This window comes from Pistacia vera, unplaced genomic scaffold (assembly GCF_008641045.1).
Source record: "Pistacia vera cultivar Batoury unplaced genomic scaffold, PisVer_v2 Contig796, whole genome shotgun sequence".
Taxonomy (NCBI): domain Eukaryota; kingdom Viridiplantae; phylum Streptophyta; class Magnoliopsida; order Sapindales; family Anacardiaceae; genus Pistacia; species Pistacia vera.
The window spans coordinates 114,581-127,554 of NW_022196663.1; the positions used below are offsets into that span (position 1 = coordinate 114,581).

Consider the following 12,974-nt stretch of genomic DNA (forward strand, 5'->3'; position numbering starts at 1 on the left):
AATCAGCCTCGGCAGTGACCTCACTGGATTCCATGGGCTGAATTCTATTCAATACTACATACAGCAGCTCAACGGGTATGAGTCCTTTCAAAGCCTTATACGGAAGGGATCCTCCAGCCTTATTGAAGTACACAGACCACATTTCCCTAGTGGATGAAGTCAATCAGCAAATTCAGACCTGTAACAGTATCTTACTTGAACTAAAAGACAATTTGCACAAAGCTAACTGTTGGAAAATGCCCTTATCCATAATGTGTTTCATGTGTCCCAACTCAAGAAAACTATTTTTCCACCACCAAACATTCAGCCTCTTCCAGATTCATTAAATGAGGACCTAGTTTTAATAGTCGAGCCTGAGGAAGTGCTTAAGATCAGAAGGTTACTCAATGGTCAACGGGAAGTCCTCGTTAAGTGGAAGGGGTTGCCTCACCATGAGAATACTTGGGAAGAATATACAGCCCTGAACCTGTAGTTCCCTTCATTCCACCTTGAGGACAAGGTGGCTCTTCTTTAGGAGGGTATTGATACAACATGTGAAGTGTTGGTATATAATAAGAAGCGTAGGAAGGAGCAGTAGCAGATTAATTGTGATAAAAAGGCAACTAACGTGTGAAGAGAAGAAAAAGGTGGACTGGACAAGTGGCGAAAGGAGAATGGTGGATGGCTGAATTCTGTTAGGAGAAATGAGTGAATAAAAAGAGCCACAGAAGATGGAGAGGGGTATCTAAAGAGAATATAGTGAAGGGGAGATAGTTGGCCCTCAAAGTCCAACATATTAGTATTCCATTGTTTTGTTTGATTAATTTCTTATTATTCTGGTATTGGGATATAATCAATCTAAATGAGTGTAATTCTTAACATCTCAATGTAGTTATATAGATTTGGATTCTTGATGTTTTCCTTGAATTGTTTGAGTATATTCTGGTGATTAACATTTTGTGTGTGGTTGAGTAAAAGAATCTAGGTAGGTTCGCATCAGTATGCTTCCCATATTATACTGCCTTCAGCAACATGCAAACCAGCAACAGTTATAGCACGCTTGAAGAGATTTCATGCCTTTGCAATACCATCAGGTGAAAATTCATGTACAGATGGATCATATTCTTGCACAAATCTCAAGTAGTCAAACCAAAGTGAGGCAGACTGCATCAAAACAAATTCTAGTCATTCAATTTTACAAAATTACTTAGATAAAGGAACTCCAAAGAACGAATTTAATGTTTTTATCCCTTGATTCCACATATATGCAAAATCTGACTGAAAGTAGCAAGAACTTAATTTTCCACAAAAAGTAGGGAAAAAGATGACAACATGCAATTAAAACTTCCAAAATGTATTGCCACTTAAGAAAATAGATTAACTACACTAGAGACACCTGCTAAGTTCTAGTCTTATCAGATTTGAACTAAAAAAGAATACATATTGAACAACAGAAACATGTGAAACACTATAAATGTATCAAGATTTATTAGGCCTGGATATTTGAGAATATAAATGAATGAAGTTAATTAGTTGCAACATACCATCGTCTAGTAAATTGATCAGCCTGAATAGATGAACTCGAGTGGCTACCATTATTGTCGTAGTTGAAGTAAGAACCATTCCACAATTCTTCATATACAACGTTTGCTTACTGAAATTTACACCAAAAATAATCCTCAAACCCTTAAGATCTACTACATGTGCAAATCTAAACATAACCTACAATGCCGCCACCTCCAATATATGTACTTACAACAGAGAGATTACGTATCATATGTCTGATCAGGAAAGCTATCATTCTCAATCATCCCTATCACCATCCCTATCAAATTCAAACAGATAAAAGTGTTTACTGAACCTTCTGCTTACCGTAACCAATATAGGCCTATACCCATTTCTAGTTATAGAATCAAAAAACTCCCTTGCATCACCAATTCTATCTGCCAAGCAATAACCGTTTATCAAAATGTTGTAAGTACGAATGTTAGGAACCACACCTCTCCAAATCATATATTCCAACAATAGTTGTCTAGCCTTCTCAACCAATCCAGCCTTACAAAGACCATCAATTATAGCATTATAAGTAACAACATTTGGCCTACAAATAACACCGAATTCTTTATTCCTATTAACCATCTCTTCATGAAACTTAATGGCAACACTTGTTTTCCCTGTTTTACACAATCCACCAATCAAAGTGTTGCAAGTGATCACATCAGCCCTACAACCAACAGCAATCATTTTCTTAAACAATTCCATTGATTCCATAATCTTTCTCTCTACACACAGACCTTTAATCAAACAAGTAAATGTCACGGTATTTGGGCTAAAACCCAATTTCAAAATCGCCCCGAAAATTGCATAACCATCAGAAACCCTATTGATATTACAAAAGCAATTCATCAAAAAATTCAAAGATATAAAATCTGGAGACAACCCAGTTGAATTCAACAGCTTATATAGCGAAATCACTTCATAATAATGCTTCTTCTTAGCTAGTGCACTAAACAAAGTAGTGAATGATGAAATTGGAGAAATGGGTTTCGAATTAATCATGTAATAAAAAAAGTTCAATGCTTCATTCAGAGTAAAGCTACCTGATCGACAATTTTCTTCGAGGAATTTAGCAAGTGAGGATCTTTCATGGTTTTTTTTGAAAGAATACGAAACTTCATTTTTGGAGCTTGAAGATGTGAGGTTGTGTAAGTGAGCTAACAAAAATAAAACATTAACTTTCGAAGATGGGTTTTGAGAGATTGAAGACGAACGAAATGGGGATCTGAATCTCAAAGCCATGTATGAATTGAAGAGTGTTTTTGTGGGTCATTTTTCCGAAGTAAGGTCATTGCAAAAGGCAAATGCATTAAAGAGAAATGTTTTGACAAATTTCACAAACAACCTTTAAGGTTTTTAAAATTGCAAACTTATGTCAAGTATCGATCTTTCCTATTCAAACCACCTTTATGATTTTGATAATTGAAGGTTAAAAATGTAAATCCACGTTTAGGTGTTTTTCGGTTTGAGGTGGTTTTCTACTAAATCCAAAATTATCCAGTTGATCAAACAAACGAATTTATATAAGTATTCAATTTTACCTTTTTTTTAATAAAATTATAAGATTTAAATAAATCATGCTATTGAACTTTGTATTTAATTTACAATGATATATAATATTTTTTTTTTATTTTCTATTTGTTCTTCAAACTTTTAAGTATACCAAAATCGATATTATTTACTAAAGTATGAAACATTTCCACTTCTTCCGAAACACATCAATTCTTGCAAAGTCTATCAATGAAAATGCAAGTTAACAGATTGTCATTTATAATCACATTAGGCCTAATTCCTTCTAAAATCTTCTCTTCATAAAGATTAAGAACTTTGTTGACTTCTTTATTCTTGCAACGCCATCTGATTAAAGTATTGTAGCAAACAACATTTGGTCCATATCCATTTCTAGTTAAAACTTCTTCATTTATAAGATCAATTTTTATGTTGTTTATTAGAAACTATTATTAGAGGTACGCCACGAGGCAGTGAAGTCGGATTTGAAGTTCATTAGAGACTATACTTCCAATAATAGATGGAATCAATTAGAAGAGAGAAAAAAATTATAGCTATAAGACTTTGCTATTCTAATTTTTCAACGCATCATATTATGCGAGAGAATTAATGAAATATGAGACAGAATCTTGAACTTTTCTCTCAATGTTTTGACCTGCTAATTCTTTCAATTAATTTCTCTTATCCAATGGTAGTGGATGGATCATTATGTATTTATTTAACATTCGTTTGTTTTTTATTGGTTAAATTTTCCATCTTCTCCTCTTTGTTTTTATGTTAATCCTATGAACCACAAATTTTATGAGATAATTTTAATAATGTTTAATCATGATACTCATAGAAGCCAATTTAATTTCAAGGGAATCCATGAATTTTAATGTTAAACATTTATAATCAATGTTTGCTTATTGATTAAAATTTTTTTACGTGAATCGAGAACATTACTTTTATAACTTCAATAATGCTTAATCAAAATGATTACTATTAATTTAATCTCCTTTATAAAAATATTATTCTAGTGCAAAACATTTAACTTTAAACATGCATAAACTTATGTTAAAAGTAAGAAAGACCACAAGAAATTCTGTTGTGTGTGATTTTTGTCGTAAGCTCGAAAGTCTCGGTAGCCTGAAAATCAGTAGATCGACATGATCTGTAATAACTGCTTCATACTAGGTTACTCATAGAAATACATAAAGTAAAATGCATTTATATTAGCAAAAGTAAATGGGCCCGAAATTTTATTTTAATACATATAATCATTCTTTATACAAAGTAAGGTATCATTTGTAAAAGTTATCAAAAACAGTGGACAGTGTAGCTATTACTCCTCGCTTGCCGATGCCCATCCGACCGCGTCCTCACCTAGATCCTGCAAACACAAGAAAAACAACGGGTGAGCACAAATAATGCTCAGTAAGTAAATCCTCTACTCGTCTCCCCGTAACTCTTTCTCTTAATTCTTTCCTTACCTCTTCTCATCTCATTTATTTTCTCTTTCTGTTTCTCTTTCACATAGCTCTTTTCTATTACACTTTCTATTGTATGTCACGGCCTCATCTTACCGGAGGCACGGCTGAGTGGAGATCACAAAGCACCCACCCACTCTTCGTGACTTCTACTCATTCTCTTCCTCTATTCTTTCTCATATTTTCTCATTCTTTCTCAATGGAATGTCACGGCCTCATCTTACCGAGGCACGGCCGGTGGAGTTCACAAGCACCAACCCACTATTCGTGACTTCCGGTGGAGTTCACAAGCACCAACCCACTCTTCGTAACTTCCGGTTGGAGTTCACAAAGCACCAACCCAATCTTCGTAACTTCTGGTTGGAGTTCACAAAGCACCAACCCATTCTTAGATTTTCTCATTCTCTTTACTTTTAGAGTAGCCCATTCACAAAGTTCTCTACTCTTTCTCACACTACTTCTCAATACCCAATTCATGCATAGGGATGGTTCATGCTTAAGTTTCTTACTTAATGCACTTTTGAAATGCACAAATGCAATATTGCATCAAAACTGCCATTCTGCGCAGGTCCACTCAAGAAGGCATACTCGAGTTATACATCTCGGATTGCTACGGTTTTTGGTCTCGTTTTAAGCTTAGAGACAGGGCTACAACTTTTATGTTTTGGTCTTAGCCCAGTTCAATCATTAAGGTGCCCAAAATCACTTATAAAGTCACGGTAGTGACAGGGTAGTTTTCACTTAGACATTTCACAACATTAATTGTGCATAAACAAACCCTAATTCAATTATCATTCTATTTAGTTCTCAAACCATCCAAAATGAGAGAAAAACTCTCTTGTAGCATCACATACCTACATGGCAAACACACTTCCAAAAAAATTTCTCCAATTCTTCCAATTTCAACCCATCATCAAATCATCACATGTACTTCTCATATTCAATAATATCCAACAATAAGCATAATACATCATACCTCATCTCAATTTCTCAATAATCACAACATATGCATATTTAAATAATCTCTACTCACTTAATTCTTAATTTTTAGCTTGAGTTGGATTTTGAGTGGAATTTACTTACCTTGTGCTTGAGTAGTCTCTCCTAAACTCTCTACTCTTTTGGATTCCAATCTTCTCTTAACCCTAAGCATAAACTTTATAGAACTCAATCTTTACACAAATAAATCATAGATAAAGAGTATGAATCCTTACCTTTTGATACCTAGAATCAAAGCCCTATAAACCCACTTAAAACCCTCAAAATCCTTGGAGGATTGAATGAAAAATTGAGAGAAAAGGGGGAGGAGTGTGGCTGTGGAATGAAGAAATAAGGGTTTCAAACCCTTACACTTTATTTTTATAACCACACTTTCCCAATGCCCTTATTCTTTCTTTGAAATTCCATCTATGTCCCTTAGTCAATGACCATAATGCCCTCATTTTAATAATTCTCTATGAAATTCTATCTCTTTTCACTCCCCACAATTTCACTAATTTGAGTGAAAAGACCATTTTACCCCTAATGAAAGTGTAGGGATTTTCTCTACATTTTTCGCAAAATACCTTTAACAAAAATTCAACTAAGGGCCAACCAACCAATATTACAATATATCGACCCAAATAAACAAAACAATAACATTTAAGCAATACACTATAGCCCCTTGGTCTTGGTTCGAGTGGTGGGGGAGCGAAAGAAATCCCTTAAAGGGGGGGGGGGGTGGGGGGGGGGAGATATTCCTAGTGAGTCACGGGCCTGCTGTGTGGTCTGGCCTGGGCCTGCTTTGTGATCGGGCCTAAGCCCGCTGTGTGAACGGGTTGTGACATGATCTCAAGGTCATGGAATCTTGAAGTTCGACTCAACATAACCTCGTTGATACCATCCAATACAGCTATTCGATGGACTAAGGATAAGCCTTATCTCGAACATCTCGGGAGGGATAAGAACGAATTAATATTTGCACAATCCCTACGCCACGAGGCAGCGAAGTCGGATTTGAAGTTCATTAGAGACTATACTTCCAATAATAGATGGAATCAATTAGAAGAGAGAAAAATTTTATAGTTATAAGACTTTTCTATTCTAATTTTTCAACGCATCATATTCTACAAGAGAATTAATGAAATATGAGACAGAACCTTCTTGGAAGGGCTGGGAAGCTCGACCAAGCAGTTAAGTTAATACATGAGATGGAATATGAACACCGATCTTGCTATCATTGCTGTGACATGGAGAGCTTTGCTGGGTGCATGCAGGGTTCACCGGAACACCGATCTTGCTATATATGCTGCCAAACAGATTCTAAATCTAGATCCCCAAGATGCAGGAACCTACATACTGCTATCTAACATTTATGCAAATTTGCAAAGATGGGACGATGCAGCAGAAGTTAGGAAGACCATGAGAGACAAAGGAGTAAGGAAAGAACTAGGGTGCAGCTGGATTGAAGTAAATAAGCAGATTCATGCTTTCATTTTTGGAGATCGCTCACATCCAAAGATAGTTGAAATCAATAGAGAGCTCAACTAGTTAATTTAGAAATTAGTAGCAATGGGATGTGTGCCAGACACAAATTTTGTTTTGCACGATCTTGAATGAGAGCAGAAGGAAGACTCAATTCGATACCACAGTGAAAAACTGGCAATTATTTTTGGTTTGATGAGCTTGTCGAGGGGTAAGACCATCAGGATCAGGAAATACATTAGGATATACGGGGACCATCGTATCTTTGCAAAACTCACAGCAAAGATATAGCATCGAACTGTTGTGATCAGAGACCCTATCCGGTATCATCATTTTCAAGATGGAATTTGCTCCTGTGGAGATTATTGGTCGCAGATGTTAAAGAAATGCTTGAAACAAAGCTTCTGCATTATTGAGATAGTCATGTAGATTCAAGCCATTTTGAAGCTGAAAGCCAGAAAAAATAAATCGTAAGTATTACTTCTTAGTGATCATTTTACTTAAGAATGGTCAATGAGGTTGATGGACATGATCACTGCTCATAACAATTTGAATCTAAGTCGCTATGAGCCACCAAAGAAATCGATGGCATGACCATACTGCTACTGCTACTAAATAATATGTAATTCCTAATAGTTTCTTCTTTGATGTTTATCTATGTGCATACTACTACTAACTCAGCATCGAACAGGAGTGAAAAAAAAAAAAAAAAAGCCAAGTGTAGCAGATCGTAAAGTGCTTCTGCGTTAATCAGATAGTCATGTGGTTTCAAGCAATTTTGAAGCGTAAAGCAAGAAACAAAAGATCATTAAGAATTATTTCATAGTGATCATTCAAATTAAGAAGGGTTGATGAGGTTGATGGTGGGCATGATCACTGCTCATACCAATTTGAATCTAGGTAGGGCTATGAGCCACCGAAGAAGTTGACACTGTGGCCAATAAATCACATGTACTAAAGAAATGATAAATAATATGTAATTGTTTCCTGACGCTACCATGTTTCGGTCATCAAATGAATATTATATGCAGATTAGAATGAGAAAAGATATAACAATTACTAGTATGCTGTTGCAAAAGCAAAATCCTTCACCATTTCATTCAGCAAGTAACACATATAACTAGTCCTCATACCATATTGCTTCCTTATTTATTGATACATCAGAGGGACATCTATTGACCTCAACTCCCATCTGTTACAACGAGGCCGAAACTGAGATCATGACAACTTGAGAGAATTAGGAATGCACTGTGTTGGTTGCTTATTACAACTCATCTCTTGAGACTTCTTCCTTTGTGTGATGAACATAAGATCCATAAGCTTTAATTATGGATTCGTAAATGTCAATCTCTTTCAGGTTTTTAGCTTGGTTTAGAAACTGCAACAAGGTGAAAATAAGGCCATCAGATCACAAGCATTTGGCATGCATATTAGGCTTAAGATTTATCACACCCAAAAAATAGGTTTGTTGGCTATGTCATGTTTAACAGCACATAAAGCAAAAGGTAGTCACTACAAAAAAAGTCCAACACACGGGGTTAAAGGTGTATATCTTAAACCAGCGGCTGCTCACTAAAAAAAGACCAAACATACAGGGGTTATGGTCTCATTTCCAAAACCAACGGACACTCACAAAAATAACCAAACACATGGGGGCTTTAAAAAAAACCCCTTTCTCATTAGGCAAAGAATTTGAGAATCATATATATACATACCCACTTGAGTTTTCTGTTGAACATAAATGGACAGTTCAGTTGTTCCAAGTTTCAATTATAATCGGCAAAAGGAAAAGAAAATATAGGTTCTTTAACTAGGAAATGCCATGAAAGCCATTTCAAAGCTGAAATGCATAAGAACTTCACTTTCTAGATGTTATACTTCCACACCGAATGATTCTTCTAGTAAAGTGCTCAACCCATCAGCTTTGATTGATGATTTCACCAGATTCTGCTACCAAAGAGACCTCCCAAGAGCTATCAAAGCTATGGATGCCATGCAAATCCACAGCCTTCATGCTGATTCCATCACCTACTCTGAGCTCATCAAGTGTTGCTTGGCCCATGGTGCTGTTCGAGAAGGCAAACTTGTTCACAACCACGTCTTCTAAAAAGGTTATGAACCCAAAACATTTTTAATCAACATTTTGATTAATATGATTAATATGTATGGGAAGTTTAATCTCTTGGAGGATGCTAAAACATTGTTCGATAAAATGCCTAAGAGAACCGTTGTTTCTTGGACAACAATGATATGGGCTTATTGTAATGCTAAGATGAATGACAAGGTGTTTGAGTTCTTTATTTTGATGGTCAGAGAAGGTGTTAGACCAAATATGTACACCTACTCTTCCATTTTGAGATCTTGTGTTTGTTTACTCAATCTTAGGTAGCTTCATTGTGGAATAATTAAAGTTGGTTTGGATTTTGATGTGTTTGTTAGGAGTGCTTTGATTGATGTTTATGCCAAATGGGTGAGTTAAAGAATGCACTGTGTGTTTTAATGAGATGGTGACTAGAGATTTAGTTGTTTGGAACTCAATCATTGGAGGGTTTGCTCAGAATAGTGATGGTGATGAGGCTTTGAATCTTTTCAAGAGAATGAAGAGGGCTGGTTTTGTGGCAAATCAGGCTACGCTAACGAGTGTTTTGAGGGTGTGTACTGGATTAGTGCTGTTAGAATTAGGGACACAAGTCCATGTTCATGTATTGAAGTATGACCAAGATTTGATATTTAACAATGCGCTTTTGGATATGTATTGCAAGTGTGGTAGCTTGGAAGATGCAAAGTCTATTTTTGATCGGATGGTAGAGAGGGATGTGATTTCTTGGAGCACCATGATTCCAGGGTTGGCACAAAATGGATATAGCTGAAAGGCACTGAAATTGTTTGAGTTGATGAAAGCCTCAGGGTTAGAACCAAATTATATTACAATTCTTGGTGTTCTATTTGCTTGTAGCCATGCAAGGCTTGTAGAAGATGGATTGTATTATTTCCAATCTATGAAGAAGCTTTATGGGATTGAACAAGAAAAGAAGCATTTTGGCTGCGTAATTGATCTTCTTGGAAGGGCTGGGAAGCTCGATCAAGTAGTCAAGTTAATACATAAGATGGAATATGAACCAGATGTTGTGACATGGAGAGCTTTGCTGGGTGCATGCAGGCAAAACCTTACATTTTTTATAAGAAAGAGAAGTTTTTCAATTACTATGCTATTCTAGTTAACATGTAACATGTAACCATAGGAACAAACCTCACTTCTTAAGGAACATTTCTCTTAACTCATTATTTGACTTTGGCTTCTTATCTTCCACTTCCTCGGCTTTTGGATTTGTCGAGGGTACACAAAGTGATCTGATGTTCCTTGGCATTGCAAATGTGTTCCTCCCCTTCAGCTGATTGCTATCACTACGTTTATTAGCAGCACAGTGTGGCACTCTAGACACCCTAAGAGTCTGATTACTACTTTGTGTTCCCATTTAACCTAAAGGAGTAAGAAAATAAATGGTAGAAGTGGGAAACACAAACATGCAAACGTCTGTAGACTGCACTACATTGCACTGCGCACAAACAAACACACACACACACAATTAATAACAAAGTTAAAACATAATTCCACTTAGCCTACCATGTTCTCCAGAGGCCCCATGACTAGCAAAATCCTTTCTCTTTTGCTTCGGATTTGATCTTGCAATGTGTATCTTCTTCCCAAGAAACATTTTTTGTTCTTTCCTACAGCTGCAGCAAGCTGTGCATCATCGGCAAAATCCACATATGCGAGGCCCTTCAAAAATTGATCAGAGGATATTATAAATTAGTATGCAACGGTCCCATACAGATGCTCTACAGTTTAAAGGCAAGCTGGAATATGGGCAAATCTATATGTGACTATGGTTGAGTCTCCTAAGCATATCACTTGCTAGCAAAATGAAAAAATATGCTTTTAGACAGTTAGACTCTTTATACTTAGAAAATTAAGCAATTTTACCATAATTATGGAATTCAACACTTCTACAGGTTTATTTGAGACTGCATAATCGTCTCTGGATAGGACATTCATCTTAAAACCAAAAGCGAAAGAACTAAATGATTTATTGATTGCATGAAAGGAAGAAATCAAAATGAAGTTTCAGTGAGCACCCTAGAGAAATTTGATCAAAGACAATGGATTGCAATTAGCACTTTCTATCTCCCTAAGGCATCAGCCATGTTGATCTCCCTGAAGCATTAAAATTAGTTTCTTAGGGCTAATTTCGGTGGTACAGTCCACATTATGTATACATATGTTGAAGTTTAAAGGTCCGACAATGTTAAATAAGGATTAGACTGTAAGACTGACGTGCACATGGAAGGTCCAGTAGATAGCTTCCCCTTTTTCATTTGAAGCATAAAGCACAAAGAACATTGACAAATAATGAGTGAGAGAAAGAGAGTCATACCCTTGACTTTCTAGTGAACTTGTCCTACATAATTCAAACAAATTCAACCCTACCAACATCGCTAAAGAATTTTTTTAGATCTTCAGAAGTTGCCTAAAAAAAATTTAAAACCATCAGAATTATCTCTCTGTATTTGCCTGTCCAGCATTAAAAAAGAATAAAAAGCAATCTCTCTCTAAAGTGCGAGAAAATCTCTACTTGTCATGAAGTTAAGGTTTGATAAAAATGCAGTACACTCGTCAGTGTCTACTTGGGCTCTTCCAGTGGTGGAGTCTTTGATGTGCTGGTCATTTGGATGCTCTTCGAACTTGGGTTTTTCTTCTTCTACTTTGTTTTCTTTAGCTAAGTTCTGTGCTCGTCCCTTTTCTTTCCCATGCACTTTGTTTGGGTTTTGGCCAGTATTGTTCTGCCGCTTAGCTGGAGACTGTTCGTCAGTCATGTTTGAATCTGTTTTACTCTTTCCACTAATACTTTTCTTATGTGACTTCTCTTTCTGATCTATTAGCTCAGGAACAGATTTGGCTTCCTACTGTAACCTAAATAGTTGCAGCTCTTCCAAGCAGGGTGTAATCTGAGAAAGGGAACAAAGACAAGCATCTTTGCGCATTGAGTCAAAATAGCAAGGATTGCATACATTCAACAAATACCAAGCAAATGTATCATAATTCAGTAACATCTTTAACAATGTTATGTAACAACTTGACTTAAAAGCTTAAATTGATAGTTAAGCGTTCAACAACCATACTTAAAATTTAACACAATCTCATGAGATGAAAAACCACAATCTCAACCATAAATATAACATAAATACATATAAAAGTTTATAATCTAAATAAGAGCCTATTTGTTATAAATTTTAAATAGTGTTTTATTTTCGAAAACAAGGAATATAAGGAATTTTATGAAAATAGTTTTTATTAAAATAAGTTGAAATGTTAAAAAAAAAACAATGTTTTTGCATATAATCCTAAAAATTAGTGTAAAATTAGAAAACAAGAAAAATATCATTTCTCAGTCTTTTTATAGTTTTTAATTTCAAAAACAATTTTTAATACTAGATATATTTTCAAATATTTAAAATATTGAGATAAAGCTTTTAAAATTTTTAATTGTAACTTAGTTTTTTAAAATTATTTTTGAATCACAAACCAAACTGGCCCAAATCTCATAAAAAGATTTAAAATACAAAATATATTTTCGAATATTTAAAATTTAGAGATAAAACTTTAAAAATTTTAATTGTAACTTAGTTTTTCAAAATTCTTTTTGAATTACAAACCAAACTGGCCCAAATCTCATATAAAGAGATTTAAACATGAAATCAGGAGAAAACAAATCCTGATAATCCTTTTATTTCAATCTCTTAAACTAGATAAGACTTAGATAACTCTTAAATTGATCATATTCTAATCTAGAAATCCTACACTCCCCCTCAAGCTGGTGAATAGATATTTATCATTCCCAGCTTGGAAACTAGATTAACAAACAACTATCTAGGCAGTCCTTTTGAACAATTAACCTGCTTCAAACTTGCTTTTCATCAAGTATACCCAACAAACTC

General features: G+C 35.3%; 2 pseudogenes; one reads left to right on the forward strand and one right to left on the reverse strand.

Annotated features, from left to right (window-relative positions):
* Positions 1–2,241, reverse strand: part of LOC116117017 — a 30,622-nt pseudogene extending 28,381 nt beyond the window's left edge.
* Positions 2,242–8,731: 6,490 nt separating this feature from the next.
* Positions 8,732–10,195, forward strand: LOC116117018 (annotated as a pseudogene).
* Positions 10,196–12,974: the final 2,779 nt, after the last annotated feature.